The sequence below is a fragment of the Monodelphis domestica genome, chromosome 3 (genome assembly GCF_027887165.1).
Source record: "Monodelphis domestica isolate mMonDom1 chromosome 3, mMonDom1.pri, whole genome shotgun sequence".
Lineage (NCBI taxonomy): Eukaryota > Metazoa > Chordata > Mammalia > Didelphimorphia > Didelphidae > Monodelphis > Monodelphis domestica.
In genome coordinates, this window is record NC_077229.1 from 197,760,873 (window position 1) to 197,782,214 (window position 21,342).

Genomic DNA, 21,342 nt, shown 5'->3' on the forward strand with positions numbered 1-21,342 from the left:
ACCAGCTTTCAAAATGGTTCGCCAGCACACCTCCCACCTCTGCTTCCCTGAAGTTTTACAAGTCTCAAAGTGTTATCTACAATCTTTTCTGGGTGGGACCACAAAATAGTTGCTTACTCAGGTGACAAGTGACTATGCATTTTTCAAAACTCTGAGCAATGTGCCAATATGAGCTAAAGGCTCTAAGAACAACAGTCATGATGATGATAAATCCTTCCTGAACCAGTACAATAAGGAAATCAGCACTGAACATCCTTCTCTGCCAAAATCTATGGCAGGGTTTTCCCTGGATAGATTACAGAGAGCCATGAACTTGGATGGAAAAAAATTCCCATTTTTAAATTCAATAATTGTAACTGAAATTTAGCATTTCCTTTGATTATGAATGTTTAAAAAATTATTCCATTGGCTTCACCAGACTGTCAAAGGATCATGACATAAAAAAGTTTAGGGTATTTGTTGTTAGGGTTGAGTTAACAAGAGGCAAACTATTCCATATCTATTCTCCAAGGTTTATCTTAACCAAATTATAATGAAAGGATTAAATGCCCACAACTCAGTATGAACTAACAATGTGATAAGACTACTTAAAAAGCTAAAGCAATCTTTTGTTGTTGGTCAGTCATTTTTCAATTGTGATGCCATTTGAGATTTTCTTGGCAAAGGAATGGGAGTGGTTTGCCATTTCTTTCTCCAGCTCATTTTGTAGATGAGGAAACTGAGGCAAACAGGGTTAGACGACTTGCCCAATATCACACAGCTAGTGTGGCCAGATTTGAACTCAGGAAGGGGAGTCTTCCTAACTCCAGTCATAACATTCTATCTACTGCACCACCCAACAGCCCTAATGTAAGGCAATCTTTATAGAAAATGTGAATTTCAGATTAGGGTAAGCAAGACTACCCTATGATTGTCACACAGTATATCTAGAAAGATAGATTCAATTCTAAATTCTCAACAATGACAGAAGCTTATCCATAAATGAATAACAACGAAGGGTCTGGAAAGTAGCTCATACATTCAATCAATAAATGTTTATTAAGTGCCTACTATGTGCCAGGCACTGTGCTAAGCACTGACAATACAAAAAGAGACAAAAAACAATCCCTGCCCTCAATTAGTTTACAATGTAATATGAATAAATATATGTAAAGCAAGGTGACATAGGATGAATAGGAAATAATTAACAAAGGGAAGACCTGGAATTAAGAGGGATTGGGAAGGCAGGGTTGGTAGAAGAAAGGATTTTAGTAGGAACTTAAGGGAGACAGGGATATATCAGTGGGCAGAGCAGAGGAAAGAGAGAATTCCAGGTTGGGACTAGCCAGAGAAAATGTCTGGAGCTGAGAGATGAAGTATCTTGTTCATGAAATAGTCAAGAGGCCAGTGTCACCGGATCTAAGAGAATATATTGATGTGTAAAGTATAAGAAGATTGGAAAGGTAGGAGAGGACTAGGTTTTGAAGAACTTTGAATTCCAAACAGCATCATGTGTTTGCCCCTTGAGGCAATAGAGGAGTCACTGAAATTTTTTGAGCAGAGAGGGTAGCTTGATTAGACCTACACTAAGAAAATCACTTTAGTGGCTGATTGGAGAATGGATAGGAATGGACAGAGACAAGAGACAGGAAGATCCACCACTGGCTATTATAATCCTCCTTGAGTGAGCAATAAGGTTCTATACCAGAGTGGTGGCAGTGTCAGAGGAGAGAAGAGATTATATGAGAGAGATCCTGCAAAGGTGGAATCAACAGATGTTGGCAATAGATTGGATATGAGGGGTGAAAGATAGTAAGGAGTCCAGGATGATTCCCATGTTGGGTGACTGAGGGACTGGGAGAATAGCCTTGGCCTCTGGTTGTTTATCCTTAGCACTTGAAGATGATCAAAATGACACCACTGGTGATGTCATAAATTGGATTTGAGTGAGGCAGAATTGCCTAGTGGCAAGACAAAAAAGTCAGGATGACTCATCATGACTTGGGATGCAGCCAAGATGACCTTGGCTTCTTTGATATATATAACCAAGTCCCAAGTACTCCACAGTGCCTCCTTCCACTGCTTTTGTGGCCATTGGAACAAATTGTTAGCATCTGTTTCTTCTGCCTGGGACTATCTTACCATGCCTGAGGTAGATACCTCATTAACTCACCAAAAGGTCTTTTAGACCATCTGCTGACATGATTTACTGGGCTGTGGCCACTGTGCATGCTACAGCTTCTCAGAGTTACAGGTGAGAACTGGGTGACAAGTGGACACCAAAGGAGAAAAGCTGCCATGAAAGGGCTTGTCAAGCCCTAACGCCAGAAGTACTAGTCTTTCCTAAGCACCCTCTCTACCCCTCTACACTAATAAGAAAGATAAAACTAGAGGTGCTCTTAGGGGGAAAATGTTGAGTCTGAGAATTTTGGAAGAAAAGACTTAGAAAGACCATGGTAATTATTTTCAGATATCTGAAGAACTGTGAGGTGGAGGAGATATTAAACTAACAGGAGAGAGAACTAGAACCAATGAAAGAAAATTATAGGGAAGTCATTTTCAGCTTAATATTTTTAAAAACCATATAATAATTAGAGCTATATTACATTATTTTATTATATTAGAGCATATAATAATGATGAAAGAAGTTACCATAAGAGAGTGAACCTCATCGCTGGAAATATTCAAGCTTAAACTTGGCTGATTAAAGGCTGGAGATGTTTTAGAAGGAAGAAAAGAAATGAGTCTTAAGTGACTAAAATGTGCCAGGCACTGTGTTAAAGTCTTTACAAATATTACCTAAATTGATTCTCATAACAAACCAGGGAGGTAGGTTCTAATTTTATTCCTATATTACAGATTAGGAAACTGAGGTAAACAGAGGCCAAGTGACTTTCCCAGGTCCACATAGGTAATAAATGTCTAAGGCTAGATGTGAATTCAAAACTTCTGGACTCCAGGCCCAGAGCTCTATACACTGTACCCCCTAGCTTCCTGCTTTTAGAGTAAATTTTGAATATTTGGGGGAGGAGGAGTAAATAGATTTCTTCTAAGTTCTTTCCAACTCCAAGATTCTAAAATTCCCAAAAGAATGAAACAAAAATATTACTAATTTTGCAAAACCCTAAATGCTTTTAAACTCTAAAATGAAAAAATTACTCTTGGGTTTTCACTTTTTTTGCTTCATTTTGCTGTAATTTTTTTAAATGGGGCAGTAGATTCTGTAATTATTAGGAGGAAATTGAAAACAAGTTGGACCTATCTCAAGTGCCTTTTCAAATGAGGGCATTTATAGTGTTTTTCTCTTTTCATATTTGAAAAGTTATATACTTTCCTAAAGATACAGAAATATGAAGTAAAAAAATTCATCAGCTTAAAAAAAAATCACACATACTGCTGGGGGTTTTCCTATCACGGGAAAATTTAGCTGATTTTTGTCTTTTGATTCATGTGGGAAAGCAAATCACTGGAGTGCCTCCTATGGGACACCAAGGATAAGGCCTTCAAGGGCTGGATCTGAGGGTCTCCTGTGCTATAGGATGAGGCTTTCCAAGGTGGGGAGCACACAGTGACTGAGCCCTCAAGTCCTTGCTCAGAGAAGGGCAGGGGAGGATCAGATCAGGCCTACCAACCTTGTGCTCAGTTACTGGAGACTCAGAGTCCTGATCTAAGGAGCCAGACACAAGAGGTAATAGTTAATATCAGAAAATAGTGGGAGATTAATGATATTCAAAAGGGTAGTTGGGTGATACAGTGGAGAGAGTGTTCTGCCTGGAGTCAGAAACACTCTTCTTCCTTCAAATCGTGCCTAATGTGTAAAATAAGCTGGAGAAGGTAATGGCAAGCCACTTTGCCTAGAAAACCCCAAACGGGGTCACAAAAAGTCAGCATGTGACTGAACCACAACTATGCAATGATATTCAAAAGACAATAGAAAATAATTTAATTATTTAGAAGATATAACTATAGATTACTATGGTTTTCTGAATAAAGAGGGCTTCTGTTATTTCTTTCCTAATACTGAAGACAAACAAATCTTGGGGAAAAAGCAAATGCCAGTAAAGTTAGCCATATTGGTATAAACAGATGATTCTAAGACATGAATTATTTAATTATATTCCTCAAAAATGCATCAATATGACAGTCTACCTCAATAATTAAATACAAATGACCCACATGTCTTAATACCAGATGTTCATTAATAATACAGCAACGAGACACAATCTGGTAATCATTTTTATCAGAAAACAAATTAGAAGAGGCACGTTTATCTTAATACCAAACCATTCCCCAAACTGGGAATAGATACGTATTGTCTCCTAAGTCCTCATGCTCTTCCACATAGTGAAGTTTATTGATTGCAAAACTAAACAAATTAAGAAACATATTATTGAAGCAAAATACCACAAGAGCCTACACTGGAAAAGACTTCTAAGAATGCTGTCCTTAAAAATGTCCATTAGTCCAACTCCATATGCATTTGATTTTCTCCATCGATCAAGACTTTCTTATTATGATAACCCCATCTTTGGCCCAGAGTTCCTTATAAAAAGTATTCTTTGAGTCAGTAAAATGAGCAAAACAAATGAGCTATCTCTCAAGATCACAATATATTTGGCAACATGGGAAAATAGCACATAGTAGAAAAATTTCAGGACTTGGCTTTTCTGGACAAGTTTTTTGAAGAAAATAAATGTTCTCCAATCAATTCATCAAACTTGGTGTGACCAACGGTGACAGTGAACAACTTTAGTAAGTACCAGTGAAAATGAAAGGATAAAGAGACAGAGACAGTACAACAGCAGCTCAATGTCGGTGAGATGATTTGCTCCAAGCCCCAGCTGTCCTTGCCTAGGCAATAATTCATTGGGAATAGTGTCCTGGGAGGTATTTACTATGACTCAAATCCTGGACATCAGAAAATTTGATGTAACATTTAGGAATGGGACAGTATGTGATCAGTGCTAAAACAAATACCTGGAGAAAAGCCAATGTTTCAGATCCTGGATAAAATCTATATATTTGACTTAATAATAAAATGTTGGTATTGTACACATGGCATGTAACCCAAGCAAATAAAATCACAAATGGTTTTGAGATCATGGTAATTCCCATGGAAAACAAAAAGATGAAACAGAAATGTGGCAAGAAAATATGATATTTTTCACTTTGGAGTCAAGGGTATCTGGGACAGCCATTTTTTATTCACAAGTAGGAGCACAGCCAGAAGAAATGTGATTCAAAGGAACATTTTGCTTTTTAAATTGTTGTTAAAGTATTATTGATTCATTTTGCTTTCACTCAGACAAAAAGCATTTATTAAACACCAACTATGCGCCAAACACTGTCCTAAGTGCTGGAGATACAAAGAAAAAAAATTTTTTTGAACCCACAATCCCCCCCCCATCAAGGTGTTCACAGTCTCATGGGAGAAACAGCATGCAAACAACTATGAACAAATAATACATGTGCATAATAAATGGAAGATAATCAATAGAGGAAAGACACTAGCATTAAGGGGGATCAAGAAAGGTATCACATAGAAAAATAGCTTTTCTTTGACACTTCAAGGAAGCCAAGGAAGCATCTGGACATGTGAACATATAAATCTGAACATGTTTTTGGAATGGTGTATATGTACATCTGGTCTTGTCTAAGTGTATATTTGGATATATATCTGGATTTGTATTATGTGAGTACGTATGTGTACACATAGACTTTTGAGGTATATGCCTGGATTACAGCTGGAGTTATGAATGTTTTACACATATATCTGAACTTGTATGAATATATATCTTGATTTGTATACACATACATCTGAACACATTACATGTGCATCTGGACTTCCATCATGCACGTGCATGATGCCAGTCCATACATGTACATGTAGACACATTGTATTGTGTGTCACAAATCTAGAAGTAGATGTCTACATTCCATGAAACCTACCTGTTTTATTATACATATGTGTAATTATTATTAAGCTGCATCTACATGTGCATGTATGTCATAACTATCACAAATCCAGACATGCATTTTACGTGTGTTATATTTTACACCCCACTCATGCTCACTCATGCCCTTCCATTGCCATTCCATTGTGTGATGTGCATTTTCAATTCTTTGCAGACTTGGATTCTCTATCTTATAGCCATATAACACCAGTAAGATAGTATGAAATCTCAGATCAACGAAGGAGTCTTGCAATTTCCAAAAGTCAATAACCTGCTCTCCTCTTCCTGTTTAATTATGTATTCAACTTATTGTCCATTACACTACCTGTCAGATACATGTAAGTACATATACACATGCACACACACACATCTTGAACACATAATGCAATGATGTATAAGCTGTCATTCAAAACAGATATATTGGTTGCCATCTAATTTCTTGTGCTAAAATACATGTTCCATGGCCACATGCAGCCCACATCTCTCTAGAGTGTGGCTTGAACTGTATGAAAATATAATTGCAAAATATTTTTCAAGACAATAAAATAAATAATACTAATTGTGGTTTTCTATGCCATTGGACTGCCCTCGGGGATCTTTATTTCAGTTTAGAGGCTCCTGTTTCTTTTTGAGTTTGACACCACTGATGTAGAACAATCCATCCATGAAATGAATGGTAACATATTATACCTGACAAGTGGTGGTCATCCAGTCTGCTTAACATCTCCAAAGAAGAGGCAACCTACCCCCATTTAGGACAGCTCATTTTCCTTTTTGGACAACTCCAGCTCTTTGGAACTTTCCCCTAACATCATGCCTAAATCTGCCTCTTTGTATCTTCTACTGATCACTCTTGCTTTACCCTTAAGGTCCAAATTAGTATAAGTCTCATATCTCCTCCACATAATGGGTCTTCAAATATTTAAAGACACCTGGCATTCCTCTCCCTCACCCCATTCTTCTCTAAGCTAAAAATCCCCATCTACTTTTCTACCACTTTCCACAAATGCTCCTAAATCTCACCTTGACATTCAAGTACAAGTTTGCCCATTCTTTCACATGACAACCTTGAAAATTCCCTGATGATATTAATCTTGTCTCCCAGGTCTTCTCCCTGCCCTGCTAGATAGCTCAGTTACTTCAACCATCTGCTTATATAGCATAATCTCCATTCCATTTATCATCCCACTCTTTTCTGGTCAGATTCTATATATTCTTAAAATGTGCTAACTAGAACTAATGCTAATCAGAAATAAAAAAACATACCCCAGATATGGTCTGACCTGGACAAAAAATGGGCCTATTGCCTCCCTCATTCCAGACAGGGTCATTTTTTGGGGGAGAGGGATAGCATATTGTACTGCTGGCTCATTTTGAGCTAGATCACTCAAACCCCCAGATCTTTTCCATATGAATTGTTTTCTAGGAATCTCTTCTCCATCTGTACTTATAAAGTTGATTTATTGGGAGTCTGGTCAACTTGAGGGGTGACTGATTTGGGACTTTGTATCTCCCTGTGAAAATTGTAGATATGTTCTTTAACAATTCTGAGGGAGTTGATGATATCTTCTGGTCCTGGGTACCTATTGACTTATTCATACTTCATTGAATATGACTAATTAATCTCTTCAAGTGAGGATAATTTAATTAGCTGGGGTTTTTATGGATGGAGTCAACTCTTTCTACTATGCCTACTAAAGGAAGCAGAAAATCTTCAGATGGAGAAGAGTTAGAAAACTAGAGAAAAACTAAGTAGAACTTGAGTGAGCCTGCATCAGGGTGGTAGAGGTGGAAGCCTGGGCATCTTTAAAGCTTTTCACACCTCACAATTACCAATGGAGATATTACCTTCCATTACATGAGATCTCACCCACTGAAGGAAGTGGAAATGAGTGACAGAGTCAACATACCATCTCTCTCTAAGACAAACATCCCTTAGCCTGTCTCTCCACAAGTGGGCTTAGGAACTTGGAGGTCAGAAACTCCACAATCCTCCAGCCAATTATGGATTATGTGGATCTATCCTTTCCCAAGACCAAGAAGCTGGATGCCCTGCCTTAAATGCCATCTGGCATTTGAGATTTCAGTGTACAGTAAAAGGAAAGGCAACAGACTCCTCTATATGTTGCTTAAATCACCAGGAGAAAGAACCCAAAGGAGCATGTGTTTCAGGGCAGGTCCCTCATCTCAGCCCTGGTGTCAGTGAGAAAAGGGAAGGTTTTACCTAAAAGGACCTGAGTTCCCAATACAGGCCTTTTGAGATGTGCCTTGGGAAGTAGGGGTGGCTGGCCTTGAAGATTGTTAGTCTCAGCGCCCATCAACAGCTAATACTTGTAAGGCAAAAATTGGCATGGATGAGATGGCAAACAGAACACAGCACAAAAGGGAGTTGGCTGAAGGAACATGAAGCAAGCAAATTTTATTGAGGGAAATACTCAAAATAAGAAGATGTCAGGTAAGAGAAGATGGACATGGGTCAGGTTCACTGGGTTCCTGGATGGAATTGTGAGTTTCAAAATGGTGGTAGCCATGTGGTATTTATAGGGTTATCTGAGTCAAGCTGGATCAAGAAACCTGGTCATGCTGAGCAGATTAATGTTAGGGTGCTAACCATGCTAGGGGAAATGCCTAGGAAAAGAAGGCTTTCAGCCATTTCTGGAGGACTTACTTTTATGGGAGACATATCTGGGGATTTGAGCCTTTTCTGCAGTTTTTTCATAGCAGAGGGGGGAAACTCCTGAAATCTTTATATGCTCTTTCCATTGAATATTGTACCTGGACATAATAGGTACTTAATAACTTTTTGACTGGCTTTTTGAACGATTTCTCATTGCCACCTCTCTGTCCATGTCAATAGATGAAAGCACAGGAAACTTCAACATTTTCATGTTGCATTAGTGGAGGGTGAAAGGGAAAGGGGACAGGAACCAACCTTTCTCCAATTCCCACCAAGAGCCAGGTCTTCTGTTGCTGTTCTCTCTCTCCAATTTTCAATAAGACCACATTTTGAAGTTTCTCTTCTCTCTTTTTTAGCCCCAGAACAAAAGACTGATTCTATCCATAATGGACTGAAGCAATCAAATCATCTTTAGACCAGAGACTAATTATTTATCCTCAATGAAGTGTTGATTGGGTGTTGGGTCAAGAAGTACCCAAGACTAAAGAATTCCTTCAACCCTTTCAAGAAGTTACTTTGTGTCAGAGAGAGAGAGAGAGAGAGAGAGAGAGAGAGAGAGAGAGAGAGAGAGAGAGAGAGAGCGCTCCAAATGATGGCTCACCACACTGTAACCTCAGCAAAATGATTCGGCTTCTTAGGTCAACAGGGTGATGATTTTTAGACTTCATGATTGAATTGGGCCTATCCTAGGCTACTCAGTTCTTTTTGGTTGGTGGAAAATATTAGTTATCCCTCCCAGCTTCCTGTCGACTGCAGATTGTTATCCATAACATCTATGCCTTCATCTTAAATCAAACCCTGACCACCCCCAACAATCCTGTCTGTACCAGTTTACCTCAGCAGTATTTGGTTTTGTATTATGACTTTTTTCACATATGTCTTGTTTTCACAACTAAGTTATAACTTCAGTACAAGAACTGTGTCTTATGACTCCTTTATCCTCCCACAGCATGAAGGCACTAGTCCTTGTTAACAGAATGGCAGAGGAAGCCCATGTTCAGCTCTGTCCTTCTCCAGACTCCAATCTGCTGCCCAGCTTCACTTCCAACCCCCACAGCCCACCCCAGTAGCATGTGGCTTTCCTTGGGGAGACCTAACATGGCGGAAATGGAAGAATAAGTGCCCTGATGAAAGAAACATGAATTCCCTTCCAGCGCCAGTAATTAGCGTGCAGAGAGGGGAACAGCAAGCCAGCAGCTTAAGGTTGAGTCTCGTCACTTATTGACTCCCTGCCACAAAAGCTACGCTTCAATAAGAGCTCCTGGCGAATGGTTATGAAATATTCATCAACTCCTATTTGTAAGTGGCCCAGTGAAGGTTCTGAGCAAATGACCTCTGCAGAAACCCCCTCCACCCACGCTAGAATGGAGCAGGAGCCGCTACAATAGAGACCCGGGAAGATACAAACGTTCCGGGGCCCTAGGGCATCTCTAAACACTGCTAGGTGGGCGTTGTTAGGGTTAGAAAGTCGAGGGGACTTGCGAAACGTCTTTCAGGGGAAGTAACCCTGCAGCCATAGCCACTTTCACAATGGCTCCAGCCCCGAGATCTCGAATCCTACCCCTATATGTCCCACAGGGCGCAGGGGGCACAGCATCCCAAGAATTTCACCTTGGGTCGGAGGCTGAGGTTGCAGAACTCCACTCTGTTCACCCTTCTGGCGGGTGCAATCCCCACCCAAGTCAAGGAATTACCTCACAAGCTCACGGAGACCCCCGAGCCCTGAAATTCGTGCGCCCTGGGCTCCCTAAGGCTCTACTTCATTCTCCCATTTAGAAAACTGCCTCTTCCCCTATTTGGTTCTTGGGCACATCCCCCGGGCCACTCAGGGCACCGTGCCATGGGCATGAAGGCAGCAGCGGAAAATTCCCTGAGCTGTTTCCTCTGCAGAGCCTGACTCCGGGGTGCATTTTGGAAAAAAGAAATAGGAGATAGAAGAGATGAGAGTCCGGAGGGTACGATGCAGAGATGGGTACTGAAAACCTCTGCAGCCTCTAAAAATGGTGCAAACGGAACACCCGATGTCCAGAGGAGATTTCCACTTCCATGCTGCAGTATTGGTTAGAGACGTGTGCAGCTGCGGAGGCGGCTGCTGGAAAGGACCTCATTGGGAAAGTGTGGGGAGAATGCGAAATAAAAGAAGGAAAACCTGGAGCATGCCGGCACTCCCCTGTACAGCCTGGCATTGGAGCTCCCTGGCTCTGGCTCTCTCTGCGCCTCTGTCTATCTGTCTGTCTCTCCTGAAATCAAACTTTAGATATCCACAGATTGCTTGCCTCGAGGCCTTAGTGCAGTTAAAGTGTGATGCCCTATACCCTGGCCTGGATTGGAAACCCAGAGCATTTTTCTTGTTTTGCTTTTGAATTAAATGCATTGGGTCAGGGAAGATTTACATTCAGGTCAGATGGCTCTCCTTCATCAGGCCAGAGCATACTTCCCATCTTTAACAAACACTGCCATCTGGTGGCAGCAGTCTGAATATTTCCTGTAGGAAGCAGAGGCAAGGAAGGGTTTGTGTCACTGAGTACAATTATGAAATTGCCAGGGTCTGTTACATCTTGAACTATATATTCATAATATTTAAATATATTTTCATTCAATATCTGTATCCCAACAAGCAGACTCTAAAGTATCTGGCACATTACAATATTATATATTCAACAATAATTGTATAGAGCATATAAGATCTATGATTTGGAGTATGTTTTATATGTGGATATACATCCAATTCTAGAAACACTTTCTAAGTGAAATTGCTTCCTAATACTACCCTTCTTTGTACTTCCACAGGAAAATAATCTAGGATGAGATTCAAGAAAGATCTATCACTTACTAACTTCCTATAGCAAGTAACATTAATAGGAAGATTTAGATGGCTTTGTTAGTAAAAGTTGGCCTGGGATAAGGTTCTTTTCCTTAGAGTCTTTAGATTGGGGAAATAAAATAAAAATATTTGTAAACTACTAAACTGGACCCAGGTTACCTGGTATAAGTGTTCAGGAGGCAATTCTATTTGGGGGGGGGAGAATAACTGTACATCAAAAATACAATGCAAAGAATTGCCTACCATCAGTTTGTATTGTAGCCAAGTAGTCTGGAAAAGTCTTCTTTGTCCACATCCATCTGTCGTTTTCAATCAATATAGAGTTAGACTCATATTTACCTAAATGAATTTTAATAAGTGATTAAGAATACCCTCTATACAAATGCAACACAAATAACCTTTAAACACACATACACACAGCCCTAACACTGAATTCATTATGAGTACAAACTTATGCTGATAATAGAAAGAAAATGGGCCAGCGTCTTGTCAGGGAAATGTTAACTATGACATTGATAAGTGATGTGATATTTATGAAATAAAAAGTTGACTTAGAATTAATTATGAGCCGCCTAAGAACATTCTTAGACTATAAATTTATCTTATTAATTTGATTAACTATTGTGGTTGCTTACGTTATCTTATATATATAAGAATATTATTTATCTAGGCTCTTTCCATAAATAAACCAAATTTAAAGAGATTTGGAAAGCTTAGGAAAGCTATGTTAATTTGGAAGGAGGGACAAAAATATCTTTTAATATTTTAAGGCAATGATTTATGAAGAAGTAAATTTTTATGCACCTTCAACCCTCAAAGCTGATCCCAATGAACTTAATTTTTTTTAAATCTGATCCCAGAGTGTGTTAGATTCTCTGAGATATCCTGGAACCCAGGTAGAGGGGAAAGAAAGAAAAAGAGGAAATTTGAAATCATCACGGGTTCATGTAAGACAAAAATCCAAGATAGGAGACAATAATAATGAATAAATAATAAATATAACAATATAATAAAATAATAATAATAAAATAATAAAAACAATAATAAATAATAAAAGCCATGGTCTCAAATGTCTACAAATGTCTACAAATGTACAAAGTATGGGTAATGAGAAGGATAAAATAGAAATCTTAATACAATGAAATAAATTTGGTGTCTTAGATTCCAAAAGGACTTGATGAGATAATACATGGCTAGAATGGTTCTCGTGAGTTTGCCTTATTCAAAAGAAATGATGGGTAACAAAGGGTAAATGAATAGATGAATTAATAAATAAACCAAAAAAAGCCTTTATGAAAGACAAACTACATGCTATTCAGCATGTTAAACATTGGGGATACAAACAAAAAAAATTAGATAATCCTTGCCTTCAAAGAGCATACTTCTAATAGGGGAATGACAATACTTAGAGGAGAATAATAGCCATGGTAGGATGATTTGGTTTAAGAAATCATAGAGATGATAAGTGACAGATAAGTGGCTAGAGCCTTAAACTCTTACTGTCTAACCCTGAGCAAATCAATTAAATTCTGTTTGCCTCAGTTTTTCTACTGTAAAATAGGAATAATAGTAGCACCTACCTCCTAGAGCTATTATAAGGATCAAATGTGATATTTGTAAGGCACTTAGCACAATGACCAGCTCATAACAGATGCTATATAGATGCTAATTATTATTATTGTTATTTTATCATATTATCATCATCCGGTTATTATTAGTAGAATTATATTAGGTAGACAGATAAGCCATTTCCAGTAGCAACATTGATTTGATTCTGGTTCTAGACCTAGAAAAGTGCTGGAAAGAGTATTTAATATATAATGGTTAGGAAATCCAGGAACCAGAGTGAGATAAAGAACAGTTAGGTAAACTTTCCTCCCTCAATTGGAGGTCTTTCAATGAATACTCATTGAGTATTTTATTGAGGGATTCTTATTAATCAGGCATTGTCATTACTAGATGGCCACTGAGATTCCTTCCACCTCAGATTTTATGATTCTCTGATTCAGGACTGACTAAATGACTAGTCAGAAGGGAATCTTAAGAGGATTACCCAATAATCTATCTTTGGTCCTTTATTGTTCAATATTTTTATCCATGAAATGGATGAATTAGATTTTGTTCAATTCAGCAAACATGTTTAAAGTCACTATTCTGTAAAAGATATTATAGATAAAAAGACAAAAATGATCTTATATTCTGCTAGGAGATACAACATGTATATACAGATCAATTGCTACAAGATCATTTGAATTTGAGAAGGGAAAGATGAAAACAGGCTTATCATATTTGTAACCTAAAAGCTGGTATTGTAGGTAACCTTCCAGGATTTATTTCATAGTATCTGATTTGTAGTTTCTATGAACCTTCTTATTTTAGGTAAAAAGATATATTTGTGCCTCAGATACTTCCTAGCTATGTGACTCTGGGTAAGTCACTTAACTCCAATTATCTAACCCTTAGCATTCTGCCTTAGAACCAATCCTTAATATTGATTCTAAGACAGAAGGTAAGGGTTAAAAAAAAAGGTTTATTTGCTTCTCAGTATTTTGTAACTATAAGAACTATCCTTCACTGATGTATGTAAATAAATTGATAGTACTTGCTAAAATGATCACATAAATATCATATATATGTAACAAACATACACACATTTCTACACAGCCATATTAATGATGACTGGCTTTTTCAGTTCTTTTTGCATTCAAAATTTACTTCTCTCCCCTCAAAATGTGAGTTCAGATTCACATGTGGAATTCTGAGAGAGAAAATCATAAGGATCTTCATAACTGTGTTGGTCCTCACTTGAGAAAGCAACTGAAAGCTATTCTCCTGACGCTATCCAGGTAATCAAAGAAGAACTCCTTGGGAAGATCCATTTCCATGTGAATTGGATACTATTCTATATGCCGTTAGAATTTTACTTGCTTATTACTTTGTTTTGCTTTGACCCCTAAAACTAGCCAAGAAGCCCTCCCCAGTTTCCCCAGTGTCCATCTGGGTCCAAAAAATCTTGCATCTGAAAACATTTCTTTCATCAGCCAACCTTGAGTAAATTGGGAAACACTAAAGTACCATCCTCTTATCCTCCTATCCAAAGACCACATTGAGAAATCCCAAATTTTGGATCTAGAAGCAACCAAAAATTTGCCTGCCTCACCCACCCACTAGTAACTCTCTTGAATCACCTGAAAAAAAAAAGGAAACATCTCTAATGCATGTTGTTGTTCAGTCATGCCCAACTCTTCATGACCCCGTTTGAGGTTTTCTTGGCAAAGATACTGGCATGGTTTGTCATTTCCTTCTCCAGTTCATTTCACAAATAAGGAAACCAAAGAAAACAGGGTGAAGTAACTTGCCAAAGGTCACATCGATAATAAGTATCTGAGGCCAGATTTGAACTCAGGAAGATGATTCTTCCTGTCTTCAGGCCAGGTACTCTATCCACTATATTAGTAATGCATGGAAGAAATTGGATTTTTTCAAAGCCATAAGTAATCATACAAAAATTGTTTGAAAGCACCCTTGATGAGAGAAATGTAAATTAAAACAATGCTGAAGTACCACCTCACACCTACCATACTGGCCAATATGGCAGTAAATAAAAGTGGTACATTTCGGAGGGACTATGGCAAAATTGGGACACTAATGCATCATTGGTGGAGTCATGAACTGATCCAACCATTCTGGAGGGCTATTTGGAACTATACCAAAGGGGCTATAAAATTGTGCATACCCTTTAATCCAGTAATATCACTACTAGGTCTGTATCCCAAAGAGATAATAAAAAATGGAAAGGACCAACTTGTACAAAAATATTTATAGCTGCTCTTTTTTTGTAGTGGTAAAGAATTAGAAATTAAGGGTGTGTCCATCAGTTGGGGAATGGCTGAAGAAATTGTGATGGAATACTATTGTGCTATAAGAAATGATAAGCGAGATGATTTCAGAAAAAATCTAGGAAGATCCACAGAACTGATGCAGAGAAAAATAAACAGAACTAGGAGAACACTGCACACAATAACAGCAATATTGGGTGATGATTACCTGTGAAAACTTGGCTACTCTCAGCAATACAATGATCTGGGACAATTCTAAAAGACTTAGGATGGAGAATGCTAGCCATCTCCAGAGAAAGAACTGGTGGAGTTGTCATTCAGATCAGCATATTTATGGTTTTATTTTGGGGTTTTATGTATAACTTTGACCTCAAAAGAATTATCAATATGGAAGTGTGTCTTGTATGACAATAAAAATAATTTTTTAAAAGAAATTGATTTTTTCTTACACAAAAAGGGAGCTTTGGGGGGGCAGCTGGGTAGCTCAGTGGATTGAGAACCAGGCCTAGAGACTGGAGGTCCTAGGTTCAAATCTGACCTCAGCCACTTCCTAGCTGTGTGACCCTGGGCAAGTCACTTGACCCCCATTGCCTAGCCCTTACCACTCTTCTGCCTTGAAGCCAATACACAGTATTTACGCCAAGGTAAGGGTTTAAAAAAAGGGGGGGGGAGCTTTGGAAACCATCTTTAGAACTACTGTGCCATCTTCACAATCTGGATACAGACTTGAAAGATTGCAGCATCCTGTTCCTCTCTCCATTCTTCCCAAAGGCTCAGTTGATTGTTCAGAATATCCTAAAATATCTTTTGGAAACCCACATTTTATGCATGAACTTCCTTTTTTACCACTCACTAGCAAAGACACTGGGTTACCACATAATCACTCATTAGGAGAGGCCTTTGCCATCAATTGTAGGCACTTTCAGAGAGCCCTCGACTACAACGAATAGTCCTAATTTAGATAGCTAACACTCTTCGTGACAGGTTCAAAAGGTCTCAACAGACTAGGTAGAATGACAGATAAAATTTAATACAAGTAAGTCAAAAATTCTATGCTTAGTTTCCAAAATTCAGTTGTAGAATTATCATTGTAGTGAGACAATAGTGGGTGCGGTTGGATGGGGTTCATTTATGTGTTTTGTTTTGTTTTTTTGTAAACTACCAACTCAGTATGAGTTAACAATGTAATATGTTGCCACTCAAAAAGCTAATGCAATTTGAAGCTACATTAATAGTTGTCTTCAATTATTCAAAAGGCTCTAATTTGAAAAAGAGATTAAACTTGCTCTGCTTAGCTTCCATTGGCAGTACTATGAAAAGGTACAAAGAGAGGGAAAAGGAAAATTTTCTAACAAAGCAATCGATGAGATGGCATGGGCTTCCTCAGGAAACTGTGCAATCCTCTTTTATTGTTGTTGTTCAGTCGTGTCCAATTCTTTGTGTCCTCATTTGTTGATTTCTTGGCAGAGATGCTGGAGTGGTTTCTCATTTCTTTCTCCAGCTCATTTTATAGATGAGGAAACTTTAGCAAACAGGGTTAAGTGACTTGCCCAGGATCACACAGCTTGTATCTGAGATCAAATTTAAACTCAGGTCTTCCTCACTCTAGCAACTTGCCCACTTTCCATAACACCACCTAGCTACTGGAATCCTCCTTACTAATTAGCTTTAAACTGAGATTAGATGGCCACTTACTGGGACCAAAATTTAAAGTACCCATACCAGTGTCACTAAGTACCAATATACTTCAAATAGAGATTGACAAAAAGAGAAAAGAGAACAAGAATTGTTAAAGTGCCAATATGGACTAGGTGCTAAGCTAAGCACTGTATAAGTGGTATCTCATTTTATCTTCTCCCTATTTAAAAGTTGAGGAATACCCAAATTAATTTACTTATTTAGTGCCATACCCATTGAACAACCAAAAAACTTCTTTACTGAATTAGAAAAAAAAAATAACTAAGTTCATTTGGAAGAACAAAAGATCAAGGATATCCAGGGAAATCATGAAAAAAAATGCAAAGGAAGGAGGACTTGCAGTCCCAGATCTCAAACGATACTATAAAGCAATGGTTATCAAAACAATTTGGTACTGGCTAAGAGACAGAAAGGAGGATCAGTGAAATAGACTCGGGGTAAGTGACCTCATCAAGACAATATATGACAAACCCAAAGATCCCAGCTTTGGGGACAAAAAATCCACTACTGGATAAAAACTGCTGGGAAAATTGGAAGAGTATGAGAGAGATTACGTTTGGATCAACACCTCACATCCTACACCAAGATAAACTCAGACTGGGAGAATGATTTGAACATAAAGAAGGAAACTATAAGTAAATTAGGCGAACACAGAATAGTATACATGTCAGACCTTTGGGAAGGGAAAGATTTTAAAACCAAGCAAGACTTAGAAAGAGTCACAAAATGTAAAATAAATAATTTCGACTACATCAAATTAAAAAGTTTTTGTACAAACAAAACCAATGTAACTAAAATCAGAAGGGAAGCAACAAATTGGGAAACAATCTTCATAAAAAACTCTGACGAAGGTTTAATTACTCAAATTTACAAAGAGCTAAATCAATTATACAAAAAATCAAGCCATTCTCCAATTGATAAATGGGCAAGGGACATGGATAGGCAGTTCTCAGATAAAGAAATCAAAACTATTAACAAGCACATGAAAAAGTGTTCTAAATCTCTTATAATCAGAGAGATGCAAATAAAAACAACTCTGAGGTATCACCTCACACCTAGCAGATTGGCTAACATGACAGCAGAGGAAAGCAGTGAATGCTGGAGGGGATATGGCAAAGTAGAGACATTAATACATTGCTGGTGGAGTTGTGAACTGATCCAACCATTCTAGAGGGCAATTTGGAACTATGCCCAAAGGGCAATAAAAGACTGTCTGCCCTTTGATCCAGTCATAGCACTGCTGGGTTTGTACCCCAAAGAGATAATAAGGAAAAAGACTTGTACAAGAATATTCATAGCAGTGCTCTTTGTGGTGGCAAAAAAAAATTGGGAAATGAGGGGATGCCCTTCAATTGGGGAATGGCTGAACAAATTGTGGTATATGTTGGTGATGGAATACTATTGTGCTCAAAGGAATAATAAAGTGGAGGAATTCCATGGAGACTAGAACAACCTCCAGTAAGTGATGCAGAGTGAAAGGAGAAGAGCCAGGAGAACATTGTACACAGAGACTTATACATTGTGGTACAATCGAATGTGATGGACTTCTCCATTAGTGGCAATGCAATGTCCCCGAACAATCTGCAGGGAACTAGGAGAAAAACACTATCCTTAAACAGAGGACAAATAGTGAGAGTAAAAACAACGAGGAAAGACAACTGCTTGACTACAGGGGTTGAGGGGATATGACTGAGGAGAGACTCTAAATGAACACTCTAATGCAAATACCAACATCATGGAAATGGGTTAGAATCAAGGACACATGTGATACCTAGTGGAATCGCGCATTGGCTATGGGAGAGGTGGGGGGAAGGGGAGGAAAAGAAAATGATCTTTGTTTCCAATGAATAATGTTTGGAAATGACCAAATAAAATAATGTTCAAAAAAAAGAACCAAAAGATAAGTAATGATTTACAAAATAAGAATACTAAAATTTTTGTTATTGTCATCATGTCATTGTCATTTAAATTTTTAAATCATTTATTGTTTCTATGACATGTCCTTTTACCTACCAATTCTTTATACCCAAATCATTATACTTGAGTTTTTTAGTTATATCAGTAAAGAATGTTTTTAATACAAAAAAATAAAAGTTGAGGGAAATGAGGTAAAGAGAAGGTAAGTGGGGAAACATACAGAATTTAAGTGACTTCTCCAGGGTCACAGAGCTAGAAAGTATCTAATACTGGCTTTGAACTTGGGTCTTCTGCCTCCAGGTCCAATCTTTTATCCATTCCACCACCTAGGAGTCCCTGCTCTCAAGAAACAAATGTTTAAGGACAAGAATTCATATAGCCAGGATTCAATGGACATTCAGATAAATACATAGAAAGATCCAGGCAAAGTTTGTTGTTGCTGTTGTTGTTGAATCATTTCAGTGGTGTCCTTATTCTGTGACCCAATTTGGGGTTTTCTTGGTGAAGATACTAGAGTAGTTTGTCATTTCCTCCTCCATATCATTTGACAGATGAGGAAACTGAGGCACATAAAGTGAAATGATTTGCCTGGGATTTCATAGCTAGACGGGATTTCAACTCCAGTTTTTCTGAATCCATGCCTGATACTACTATACCACCTAGATTCTTACAAAGTGCTATGAGCAATTTATATAGACAAATGCTTTCACTTTTTAGGAAACAGAAGATGAGACAGGAAGAATAATAAAGACTTTATTGGTTCCAAGGCAGAAGAATGATAAGGGCTAGGCAATGGGGGTCAAGTGACTTGCCCAGGGTCACACAGCTGAGAAGTGTCGGAGGCCAAATTTGAACCTAGGACCTCCTATCTCTAGGCCTGGATCTCAATCCACTGAGCTACCCAACTGCTCCCAAGGAAGACTTTCTAAAGGAAATGGTATCCTAGTTGGTCCTTGAAGGAAGGGAGAGATTTTATCAGAGAAATTAAAGGAGGGGAAATAATTTCAGACCTGGGAGACTGCATGAGCAAAGGAATTAAGAAGGCAGGACCAAAACAGAGGTTGAAGAGTATTTATGCCTTGTCCAGAGATAGAATCTGTGAAGAACAGTAAAAGATAAAGATGGACAGATAGGTTAGAGACAGCTTATAGAGAACTGGAATGCTAAAACTAGGAATTTCTATTATATTTTTTCGTCAGGCAGCCACTAAAGGTTTTTTTAAAGCAAAGTGTTAGAATCATAATGGTTTGGTAGGAGAGGAGAGAAGAGGCTGGATATTTAATATTCAATTAAATTTGAATTCAAGAGGCATTCATTAATCTTATGGGTGTTGGCAACAGAGCAAATGCTGAAACAAATTCTGTCTTCAGAGTTAATATTTTGTTGGAGAAGGAGATTGGTTGTTGTCTTTCTTACTTAAAGAGAACCAAAGTGACATCACTGGTGATATATTTTGACTTGTACAGAGAGGGGTGCAAAGTTGTCAGCCTCAGTTTCTCTTCCAAGTCAAATTCAGTGGTAGGACAAACGTCAAGATGATTGGTGATGGTTCAGGATGCAATGGATGACCTTAGCTTCTTTGATGTCTGACCAAGCTCGAAGCATTTCATAGAGGCTGTTTCTGCTGTCTTTGTGGCTATTGGAACAAATTGTTTTCAGCCACCCCTTCTGCAGGGGGAAGTCTTCATATGCCTGAGTAGACTATTCTTTAATTCACCAACAGGTTTGAGAACCTTTGGTTACCCTCAACCTGGTTTAGTCTTTCAATTATGATTGTTTCCCTGGGCATGGCTGTTGTACCTGCTACTACTTCTTAGAACCACAAGGGAGTCCTGGAAAGCAAATAGACCCCAAATTAAGAAAGAACCACTCCAAAAGAGCTGAGTAAGCCCTTACACTAGAGGTACCCTTAACACTCTGTACATATCAAAGAAGAAAAGGTTGGTATTCCCCTTGAAAAGGACAGAAGAGTTCCTAATGTCCTTTATAACACACATTGTCACCTACTTTGTGGCATCTAGCCATGGAAAAGGAAATAATGCCATAAACACAGATAAGTCAATGCAAAGCAACTTGGAGGTGGGAGATGAACTGGAAGAATAGAAGAACATTAAGAATTGAGGCTATGGTGGGAATCAGGAAAAATCTCCTGTAGGAGGTAGGTAGCATTGAAACCTAACCTTTCAGGGTTAGGAATGCCAAGAGGTTGACCTTAGAAGAGAGGGTAGTCCAAATTTGAATGGTAAAGATCATAGATTTAGAGCCAGAAAAGATCTTAGAGATCATTCCCAACTTCCTTGTTTTACAGATGAGGAGGCTCAGGTCAAAGAAGTTAAGAGTTTAGCCAAGGTCATACCAAATTTAATTTTGATTCTCTCTAGCAAAAATGTTATATATTATTCTGGAAATCTTTTCCTCAACAGGATTCCTCTACTATTTAATATTGGCACTGTT

The 21,342-nt window shown here is 38.3% G+C and overlaps 1 pseudogene; it reads left to right on the forward strand.

Annotated features, from left to right (window-relative positions):
* Positions 1-20,805: 20,805 nt before the first annotated feature.
* LOC130458676 (U6atac minor spliceosomal RNA) lies at positions 20,806-20,917 on the forward strand (annotated as a pseudogene).
* The last annotated feature ends 425 nt before the right edge of the window (positions 20,918-21,342 follow it).